Here is an 11957-nt window from a genome sequence, read left to right on the forward strand (position 1 = left end):
TTCATAGCCACTCAGTCACTTTCATACTGACCACAACATTCTCCTTCTATGCAGAATCACATAATCTGCTGTCCAACAACGCAGAGCAACATCCCATGAGGGCCCCTCACCTGACAGCAGGGCGGTTTTAGGTCAGGGCTGTATCACTATGGGAGAAAAATGTAAAGTTTAAAGGCAATAATAAATCCCAACATCCTCAGCCTCCATGCTGCTAATTGTCAGTGTGAAATCTATGCCTGACCCACAGCTTCGGAACCTGTCTGGGACCCAAGATGCTTGGCTGGAAATCTCATGTATCAGGATACATGGAATCTGGCCAGGCCTTGCATGTTCCAATCCAAACATGTTTCATCATTTTTATAGAGGAGGCTCTGACTAGACCTGCAGGAGAGGGAGGCCGGTTCTCCCAGGGTGACAGGCAGGAAACTTGGAGACTGGGCCAACACATCTCCACTGCATTATGAAATTAGTGTAAGATGGAAGTGCAAGATTATATACAAACATAGGGAAACATGGTCTTTTTGTTTCTATTTGTGTATATATTACCAAATATCAATATTTCATGGTTAGATTTGTAATCTAAAATGTTACATTAAAAACATTTTTAAGTATAAATGGGTCTGTAGGAATAATCTACATTATTTCACTCAGCAAGGTGCTTCACTGAAGCAGATATTCTAGCTCCTTCTGGAATGTTCTTCACTCTCCCAGACCTAAATCTTACTTGCTCCATCATGAATAAGAAGACCTGCAAATCTAATATATGTGGAGTGTATAGCTGGGCCCCGAGAGCTCACTCTTCCACCCACTCTCACTCCTCATTTCCCTTTACCCTTACCAAGAATCCAGAGCATTCACAGTCACAGGAGCTGAGAGAAGGTCTTCATGTCTAGGAAAGAAATGAATAGCATTGGAAGGTCAAGCTGAGTTCAGAGATGAGCCTTATCTGAGATTAGAGAGGAAGGTCCGCCCTAGCATGCAAATATCCAGGTGGGCCAACAGAGTGAGGAGAGCCAAGGGAGGGTGAGGCCTGTTCTTCTGAGGAAGGTGACATCAGATTGCTCTGCGTTTGGTGATAACCAATAAAAGTCCTTGATGCCTGCAGCACAGAGAAGAGGGACTGCACTGAGAAAAGTCTGGAACTGTAAGGACCTATTTAAAATAATGATCTATGCATATATGTAAGTCTGATTGTCTTCAATTAAACACAATATAAAATGTCTCCAGTTCCAATCTAATTTAACCAGCCTCTACTTATTTGTCTCAGAGATTTTAGTCTCTAGTTCACTCGGGAAGAAAGAGTGTATGGAGGAGACTTGTTCTGATACTCAATGGGCCACATTGCCCATGGGCTGAGGGGACTTGTGGAAAGAGATTAGGTCACTGGAGTTCCTGCCCACTGTCCATGAATTTAAGCTGCTCTTATGGAGTGAGACAGTTCACATCACAGTCACTTTTCCCAAAGCGAAGATGAACACTTGCTTAGCCACCTCAACTTGCAAGCTGGTTCTCTATTTATTAGCAACCATGCTGTGACACAGACAGGTCAGTCTCCACCAGAGTATAGATAGATGAGGATATTGCATCTATCACTTTCTGCATGCAAAGCTATAAGGTTAAAACTCTTCTTTTTTCACAATTTATGTCAGTTAGTATTTTTAGAAAAGGACTGACACAGGGTGCAGTGTGTGTGTGTGTGTGTGTGTGTGTGTGTGTATGTGTGTATCAGAGAGAGTTAGAGAGAGAGAGAGATAAGTGGTTTAAGTAGAAGTGTTCTTAATGTGCCAACTGAGGAGCAAAAAGCTTCTCTGTGTTTGTGATATTCATCTCCTTCTAAAAACAGCCTCCTGAACCTTACAGGGATCCCTTGTCAACTTGTTGAGGGAGTGGTCAACCTTCAGTCAATCAGAAGTAGCTTTGAAATGTTGTTTATCACATCTTCTCAGGGATGTTCATGATGATTCTGAATTCTGGACACATTCTGAGTAGAAAAGAAAATAATATTGCGCTCATGTTTATTTCTGTTGCATCCCTCATGTCAAGCAGTATTTCTGTTTGAGAAGTGTGCCTTATATATTTTGTGATAATACTTCATTTTCCATTGTTTTAGACTTATTGAAGCTCTCACTATGGTCACAAGTTGATGATTGGAAAAGGCATTGCCTGGTCTTGGACGAAGCCATCTTGGATATATTCTGAGATTTGGCCGTGGTTTCACTGGGTCCTCAGCTGTGAGCTCCTCTCCTCTCTTCAGGAGGTACATTTCCCACCATTCCTCTCCTCTCTGGTTTGCTGTGAATGCTCCAAATTTACTGGGATATTTTCTCATCTCCCATGAGCTTACAAGCTGGAAGAGACTCAATGCAATCAGTCCACAACATGCAAAGAAACATGTAGACAGATGGGAGGTATGGACATGAGCGAACTTCATTCTTATTTCTTATTTTTAATTAATACATAAGTATTTGGACAAAAGGGTTACGATTAAACAACTCAGTTTATAAATACAATGCATCGTGATCTCTCGTTGCTTTCATCATCCTGCCACATCTTTCCCAGCCTAGCTCCTTCCTTGCAAACAGTTCTATGTATAAAAATGTAGTAAGTTACTAAATTAGAATTTATAACTCTTATTTAATATATCTGTTTGGTATATGGAAGACTTCTGATTAAACTGGTTAACAATGATGTAATATGGGTCACCAGGAGACTGTACCTGCTAGCTTGTTCCATGAGGGTCTTAACTAAATTTTATCTATTTACATATATTCATATATTGCACATTTATTTGAACTCAGCCAGAAGCCAAGGTTGCTTGGGTTATCATAGCTCTGAATAATAATACACTGAGATCAAGCAACAGACAAGAATTAATATCCAAACCTTCCAAAAGTAGAGCACAGAAACTTATATTTGCCTTTATACTTTCTCAAAACTGGTCCCTAAAAAATCATGATCTCTTTATATTTCCTGTGGAGTAGACAATGGCATTTAGAAAAAACAATGAATTTGTTATGGAGCATCAAATCCAAATTACTTTTCTGGTAGTGAGATTGAAATATTTGATGTGTTGTTTACATGTTAATTGATATAGTATTTTTTGAATCTCATTTCCAGAAGAAAAGCAACCTGACTACAAAAAACTGTGAGAAACATTTAAAGTGATAATCTAACAGTAATACATTAATTAACCGTACATTGTACAGCATCCACACCTAACTAAAAATCTAATTGTACTTCAAAACTTTTATTCAAACTTGGAAAATGCAGGCAATCAAAATGATGATAGCATTCATTTTGCTCTACCACTTCAGCCACTGTACCATTTCCAGATTTTTCTATGTAAGTGGTACCCAGGACTCAAACCTGGGACTTGAACCACAACACCACCTTTGTTTTTCTATGTATGTGATACTGAGGCATTGAACCAGGGTCTTGGTGCATGCTAGGCAAGCACTTCACCACTAGGCCAAACTCCTGGACAATTTCTGTAAATTTTTAAAGACAAATAAATACATGTATATGGTTCTGGTTGGCTTAAATTACTATAAAAACTTTAAATGTCTCCATATCAATCTAAATTACCATTCTCAGGTCATTTGTCCTAGAGATTTCAGCCTCTACTTCTTATCTCCCAGGATGCTGGCTCTATTATGTGGCTGAACATGGCCTGGGAAGAAGGGTCACGGGGAGAGGAGGCTGTGCTGTTGTATAGAAGATACTGTGTGGCAAGCCATATAATGAATGATTGTTGTCCTTAATGTACTATGTTGTCTCTCATCTCCTTTGCTGTCCCTTGGTTATCTCATATTGGTATAGTATCTCACTTTGTTATGTGATATATTGAATTTATTTGTATTTGGATATTTGAAATTTGATAGGGAAGGGGGGAAAACCAAGACGGGTAGGGGGTGTGGGGGGGAGGGAAACGGGTACCAAGACATGTGAAAGGGTATCAATGTATGTGAATTAATGCACCTTCTATCTGGCAAATATCATGTAACCCTTTTACTAATTACAATAAAAAAAGAAAAAAAAAGAAAACCCAGAAAAAAAAAGAAGATACTGTGTGGCCATCTGAAGAGGTGCCTTGTGGAAGGGATGTGGTCATTGGAGTCCTGCCATCCCCGGGGTTATGGGGTCTCTCATGGAGTGAGGCCTTTCTCATCATAGGCCCTTGTTATAAAGTAAGAAAACCATATGCTAGGCCTCAGCAACCTGGGGTTGGTTCTCTTTTCATTGCCACATCATATTGTTTGACAGACAACACAGGCCTTACCTGCAGAGAGGCAGACTCCACTGCATGTAGGAGAAAAATTTTTTTTCCAGTCCTGGGCTCAAGCTCAGGGCCTGAGCACTGTCTTTGGACTTTCTCAAGGCTAGAGCTCTACCACTTGAGCCTCAGCACCACTTCTGGCTTTTTTATATATATGTGGTACTAAGGAATCGAGCCCGGGTCTTTGTGCATACTAGGCAAGCACTTTAACCACTAGGCCAAACTCCCAGCCCTGAGAAAATTCTTTTTTTTCTCATATTTTTTATTGTAATCAATAGAAGGGTTACAGTTATATTCACCAGATTGAAGATACATTACTTAACACACATTGATATGCTTTTCTCTTCTATTTGAGGTCAATCAGTCCAGCAGCATCTACTGAAGAGATTCCTTTTGCCATGTATATCCTTGGCACCTTTGTCAAAAGTCAGTTGGCATTTGGTTTTAGGACTCTACATTCTGTTCCACTGGTCCATGTGTTGTTTCAATACCAGTGCAATTCTGTTTTGATTACTGTACCTGAGAAAATTCTTATTCTGAGCTTAGGTCAGTTATTTTGTTCAAGGAAAGGACGTGTGTGTGTGTGTGTGTGTGTGTGTGTGTGTGTGTGTGTGTGTGTATGCGTGCGTGTGTGTGTGTGTGTGTGTGTGTGTGTTGGAAGTAGTTTAAAGAGAAATGCTCTTTAATGAGCTGAAATAAAAAGCATCTCTCTACCCCAATACTCATCTCCTAAGGAGCTAATTAAACCTCGAGATATTTCATTTAGAATCCTGAAGAATCAGTGAGAATCCATCATCAGTAGATCTGAGGTGATTTTTAAAAATTTTTAATTGATAATATACTCTCTGGGATATTGATGATGATTCTGAATTCTAGACACATTCTGAGTAGGGAAGAAAATAATATTGCATCCATGGGTTTGATTCCTTTGTGTCACTAGCATATTTAATTCAAATACTAGATTGTCCTTTCTTTGAGAATAACTGAAACTCTTGCTATGGTTGCAACCATGTTGGTACCAATGTAAACTACTGCTAATGCCTGACTGGCTGTGCAAGTGATGGTGTCTTTGTCTCCCAGAGAGACAGATATGGGTGCTGACTGAGTCAACTGGATGTCACGTATAGCAGCTGAAAAACAAAACACAACAAATAGTCACTACTTAATAGTCATTAATTGAATTATTCTATCCAAGTACTTCCATAAAAAGTCATGGAAAGCATGAACAGCATGAAAGTATGAAAGCATCTCTATTAAACCTTCTATGAGTAATCTCAAGTATTTTCCTTCCTTACCTGGGAGCCAGAGAAGCAGGAGTCCCAGGAGCTGAGCAAGGGCCTTCATTTCCATGCTGTGTGCTGACTGGAACCCTCTCCTACAAGGAGTAAAAGAAGTTTATGGAGAAGTGCTCAGAAAAGTAGGTTGTGCTCTAGGCACATGCAAATCATCAGGGCATGGGCAGAGCTGCAAGCTGGATGATCTCAGTGACAATGTACAGAGATAAAGACCCCAGATGTCCACTTGGCCTATAAAAAATGAGGAATAGAATGTGTTTTCCCTTAACCATGTTATATGGTTAAGAATAGCCTTTAATACCCAGACACAATGTTATCCAGATACATTTCAATTTTTACTGAAAGACAACCCTCTGAAAAATATAATATGTGCAACAAATTATTATGATCTGAATTGTATGGACTTTCAACTTGCTTTGAATTGGTGCTCTGTGTACTACTTATAAATGACTGATTTCCTTCTCTTCTGAATACTCCTTTTGCCAATCACCTGTTTTTAGGATACTTGACATCAGGCATTTCCCATTAATTCTTAGAAAAAGACATGCCATGCAATGCCATCCAGCTTTTGGTCAGTATCACCCCTTTCATCATTTTCACCCATCCATCTCACTCCACTCCATTACTAAATTTTCTTCAGTATTGGAGCTACTTTTATTGCATTTCCCTGTCCCATCCTTTAATAAATTTTAATTTTAATTTTTGGGGTAATGTATAGAGAGGTTACAGTTATATTCCAGATAGTGGTGCATTACTTCTCACACACTGATACCCTTTCTCATGTTTTTGTCCATTTCCCTCCGTCAACCTTTCCCCATCATCTTGTTTTCCCCCGTTCCCTTTCTTATTTCAAATAACCAAATAAACGTATATAAAATATACCAGATACCAACATCAGATACAGTAACAATATGAGATATAACAAAAGGCAACAAAAGAGAAGAGAAATAATATAGTACATTAAGAACAACAATCATACAAGATACAGCTCTTGTTTCCAAAACCTAGAGATCCTGTCATTTAGTCTCATCCTTTATGAGCTTATGTACCTAGATTTTTGCACTATCGTAATCCTCTGGTAGGAGAGTCCTAGGTGTGTACTAATTTATTACAATTGAGGAAACCAGTGAGCCTATGTTCCTTTGGATCTGGCTTACTTCACTTAATATGATTTTTTTCCAATTCTTTCCATTTCCTTACAAATGGGGCAATGTCATCCATTTGATGGCAGCATAGAATTCCATTGTATATAAATACCACATCTTGTTGATCCAATCATCTTCTGAGCCCTCACCTCTCCTTTGTAACATTCATTTCTTCTGGCAGGTCACTTCTCTGTTTACATGCACACTGAGGAACAAAACTCCTTCCCTTGAAAATGGCTTTGGTGCCACAGAGAAGAAAAGGAAGAGAGGCAATGCCAGGTTTCTACTGTCTCAGAACCATCAATGGCAGAGGCTTTGCCCCAAAAATCCATCCTGCTAGGAGGCACTGCCTAATTGTGAGTTTTGTTTTTTGATTAATGCTAGGTTCAGGGTTCCAGTGGACATTGCTGGTGGCAGCAGACATATTTATCTTATTTCCCTGGTATTTCACCATTGGACCTCTCTGTGTATGCAATGTGAGGTGTCTGATACTGCATCCTGTAAGAATAGAAACCAGATTTTACTAATCCTTTTTCCTCCCACCTCTTCTGCCATTTTCAATACAGTTTCCTTAGCATATATTACTTTTCCAAAAGAGCTTCATTATTAAAGTTTCATACATAAATACAATTTATTTGCCCACGTTTACCACTCTAGATTTCTTTAACCTCCTATCCACTTTCTATGATTTCTATTCTGATTGCATTTGTATACTTTACTCCAGTTACATCAACTCCATCACCTTCTTCTTTCCTATCCCCCTCCCACTGGGTTCCCTCCCCAAATACAAACATAGTCCCTCTTTAAACTCATCTCAGTCACTCGGTCCATCAGAACCTGTCTCATATTATCTCTCTCTCTCTCTCTCTCTCTCTCTCTCTCTCTCTCTGTCTCTCTCTCTCTCTCCCTCTCTCTCCCTCTCTCTCTCCCTCTCCCTCTCCCTCTCCCTCTCCCCACTCACACATCCTACATGCACACACTCTATTACAGAGCTATAATAATCAAAACAGCATGGTACTGGCAAAATAACAGGCCTGAAGACAAATGGAACAGAAATGAGGACCCCGATATTAAACCACAGACCTATGGCCACCTAATCTTTGACAAGGGAGCCAAAAAAATAGAATGGAAGAAAGACAGCCTCTTCAACAAGTGGTGCTGGCAGAACTGGTGAAGCACCTGCAGAAAACTAAAACTGGATCCTTCTTTGTCACCCTGCACTAGAATGAACTCCAAATGGATCAAAGACCTCTAGGTAAAAGCCGACACACTGAAAACTTTACAAGAAGGAATAGGAGACACACTAGGCCTCCTTTGCACAGCTCTAAACTTTCTTAATAAGGACCAAGAATCACAACAAATCAGAGAAAGGCTGGATAAGTGGAGCTGCATTAAACTGCAGAGCTTCAGTATGGCAAAGGACATAGCTAGTACATAAACTAGAAAGACTACAAAGTGGGAGACGATCTTCACTAACCATACAATGGACTAAGGCCTCATATCCGAAATATATCAACAGATCAAAAAATTGAATCACTCCAAAACTAATCTCCAAAGTCACAACCATCCAATTAAAAGATTGGCCAAAGACTTAAAGAGAGTCTTCTCTGAAGAAGAAATAAGAATGGCCTATAGACACATGAAGAAATGCTCAACATCTCTGATCATAAAAGAAATGCAAATCAAAACAACTCTAAGATTCCACATCACACCAGTTCAAATGGCCAGGATCAAGAAAACTAATAACAACAGATGCTGGAGGGGATGTGGCTAGGAGGGATCACTACTACACTGTTGGAGGGAGTGCAAACTCCTTAAACCACTTTGGAAAGCAGTATGGCAGTTCCTCAAAAGACAAAACATAGAGCTCCCCTATGACCCAGCAATTCCACAACTTGACATTTGTCCAACCGTCCAGAAACAAGGACATACTAAATCCACTAGCACAACAATGTTCATTGCAGCACTATTTACCATAGCAAAGATATGGAACCAACCTAGATGTCCCTCGGTTGATGAGTGGATCAACAAGGTGTGGTATTTATCCACAATGGAATTATGCTGCTGTCAGAAAAAAAATCACATTGCCCCATTTGTAAGGAAATGGAAAGACTTAAAAAGATCATATAAGTGAAGTAAGGCAGACTCAAAGGAACATAAGTCCAACAGTCTCCCTCATTTGTCATAATCAGTAGAAACCTTGGGCAGAGATTTGCAAAAGAGCAAAATCTAGATACATAAGGCCATACAGTATGACACTAAATGAAAGGACCTCTAGGATATAGAAACAAAAGGCATATAATGAGTGATTTTTGTCCTTAGTGTCCTATGTTATCTCTCATTTCTTTTGCTGTCCCTTGGCTATCTCATATTTTTACAGTACTTCACTTTGTTATCTGATATATTGGATATATGCATATTTAGTTATTTGAAATTTGATAGGAAAGGGGGGAAAACAAGATGAGGGTGGAGGTGGGGGGAGGGAAATGAGACCAAGACAGGAGAAAGGGTATCAATGTATGTGAAGTAATGCACCTTATATCTGCCAAATCTAATGTAACCCTTCTATTAATTACAATAAAAATATGAAAAAAAGAAAATGATTTTTTTAATTGAAGTGTTTTAAATGAGATTTCTTAAGGACATTTAGCATTACATTTTTATTTTTAAATGCATTGAATAGAGTTTATCCATTTTAACTCTGGATAAATTGTAAGAATTTAAAACTAAGTGGACATGCGCTTGTTGGCTTCTCCCTCAGGATCATGCTCCCTTGAATGTACCCTCATCATGTAGAGGTATACATGCTCACTAAAAAAAGAAAGCAATAGTACAGGAGAAAGGAGTGTCTTCACATTACCAATATTATACGACTGAATACGGATCACTAAAGCTAAATCATAAGTGCTAATCCAAAAAGCATGTGTATAGTTTCCACAAATAAAGCTTCAATTATTATTCTTACACTGTACAAACAAACTAGAGAAAGTTCATCTGAACATTGCAGTCATCTCTTCAAATATCAGGTCTCACTGGTCCATCTTCCTAAAGGTTTTGCTATAATTTCTTCCTCTGACACTGAAGGAACGATTTTACAGCTAGGCAAGGCAATCAGGTAGATTCCTACTCAAAATTATAGCACTGTGAGTGCAGTTGAGTCCAATGAGCAGACAGTATTGTATTCTTTCATACTCAGAAATAATTCTGAAGATAGTCAGTTAAAATTATGTTCCTAGCTTACTGCCATTGAAACAGACTGGAATCCCAGAGAACATGGTGAAATCCATTCATGATGAGCCACAGAGAATGGTCTGGCATCTACAAAAATCAGCTCAATTAATTGTTTCCATCATTGGGCAGAGCTCTGCCTAGGCCTGCAGGAGGTAGAGGCCAGTTCTCCATGGATAGCAGGCTGGGGAGGAGAGTCTAGGTCCTTCCACCATCTCCACTGATCCTCAAATAATGAGAGGGAAGCTCATGGCTCTGCACAACTATTGGGTGACTTATTATTTCCCATCAGTCACTTATTTACTACCAAATAAGAATGGGTGGTATTATTTTATGTTACACAGCAGAACATTTAATTTGACAAAGAATGGAGATTTTCCAAGGCAAAAGGAAACTCTAGAATTTGCTGATCTTACCCTCACTGTTTTTGGTCAGACACGTTTCACAGAAGTACAAGTTAATGCTGCTTTGGGAATTTTCCTCAGTCTAACAGGTAGAATCTACAAATGCTGATCCTAGAGGACAAGATATCATTGCCTGTCACTGGCTCACGACACATGAGCAGGCAGCAGTAGAATCAGAGACCATACCTTCAGACTTTGTCTTCACTTGGGCTGAAGTTAGTGGGTATCTTAATTCTGGTTTCTCCAGCCTATGATCAAACTCTCACGTTGTTGGCAGTCCCATGAGCTACACCTTCAATCACTCTCTATAAAATTCTCAGGTGAAATTAGTCTGAAACTTTGTCACAGTCCTGGCATAGACCCCAGGATAAACTCATTTAATGATCCTATGATTGGTTTTAAAATCATTCACTTTAAAAATCAATATTCCTTTTCTTTTGGTGTATGAATTCAGGTAATGTTATAATTCTCAATCCTTAGAGCTATAATCTGTGTCCCTTATTAAGTCAGGAGGGAATATTAAGTATTATTGAACTTGAGCATGAAAAGAACAACTATAATATAAAAACTTAAATCATCTCTTTCTAAAGAAAACATTCAAGTGACTTTCTAAGCTGGAATGCCTATGAGAATTCTATGAGAATGTGAAGGTATCAGGGGGAGTAGCTGGGGCAGCTCAGCCTCTCACTTCTGCTTCCATGGCAGGTTTTTATTATGACTTGTATCACTGTGGGGGGGAAATTGTTATACTGCTGACAGTAATAAGTGGCTAAATCTTCAGGCTGCAGGCTGCTGATGGTGAGAATGAACTGTGTCCCAGGTCCACTGCCACTGAATCTGGATGGGACTCCAGCTTCCAAACTATCTGCAGCAAAGATCAGGAGTTTAGGAGCTTTCCCTGGATGCTGCTGGTACCAGGCTACACCATATCCAATGTCTTCACTGGCCCTACAAGTGATGGTTACTCTGTCTCTGAGGGATGCGGCCAGGGAAGATGGAGACTGGGTCATGTGAATGTCACACCTGACTCCTGTGTGGAAACATGAATACAAATATCCACATTATTAATCAATTTTTAAGAAGGTTTCCCTAAAGAATAAAGCATCATGGATCACATTGAGCTGGGTTAATTCCCAGTGTTGCCCCTTTCCTTACCTAGAATCCAGAGCAGCAGGAAACCCAGGAGCTGAGCAGGGGTCCTCATGTCCATGCTGGGTACTGACTGGACTGACTGCTGCACAGGGGGAGCAGCAGCCTATGAAGAAGTGCTGAGGGTAGTGGGCTGTACTGTTGGCCATGCAAATCAGCAGCCTCTGGGCAAGGATAAGCACAGAGGTCCAGCTGCCTCATCTCAGTGAATGCATCCATTCTGAGTCTCAGGGGACCTAGATCATCAACATGATATGTTGAGGACACAGAACAGAATCACCAAGTTGCCTTCCTGTGGGTTGATCAGGTCAATGTTCTCTGTGAAATTCACAGTTTCTTCTTTATCTGAGACCACAGTTGTCCAATGGATTGCTATTTCTAGACATTTACAGAAAGCATTCACACAACCCAAATTTGGCACATGGCTTTATTAAACAAAGCAAAAAGACTTGGAATTGCT

The 11957-nt window shown here is 39.7% G+C and overlaps 1 pseudogene; it reads right to left on the reverse strand.

Moving 5' to 3' along the window:
- Positions 1-5233: 5233 nt before the first annotated feature.
- LOC150060354 (immunoglobulin kappa variable 1D-13 pseudogene) lies at positions 5234-11558 on the reverse strand (annotated as a pseudogene).
- Between the last annotated feature and the right edge of the window lie 399 nt (positions 11559-11957).

The sequence above is a fragment of the Megascapheus bottae genome, chromosome 7 (assembly GCF_031878675.1).
Source record: "Megascapheus bottae isolate mThoBot1 chromosome 7, mThoBot2.hap1, whole genome shotgun sequence".
Lineage (NCBI taxonomy): Eukaryota > Metazoa > Chordata > Mammalia > Rodentia > Geomyidae > Megascapheus > Megascapheus bottae.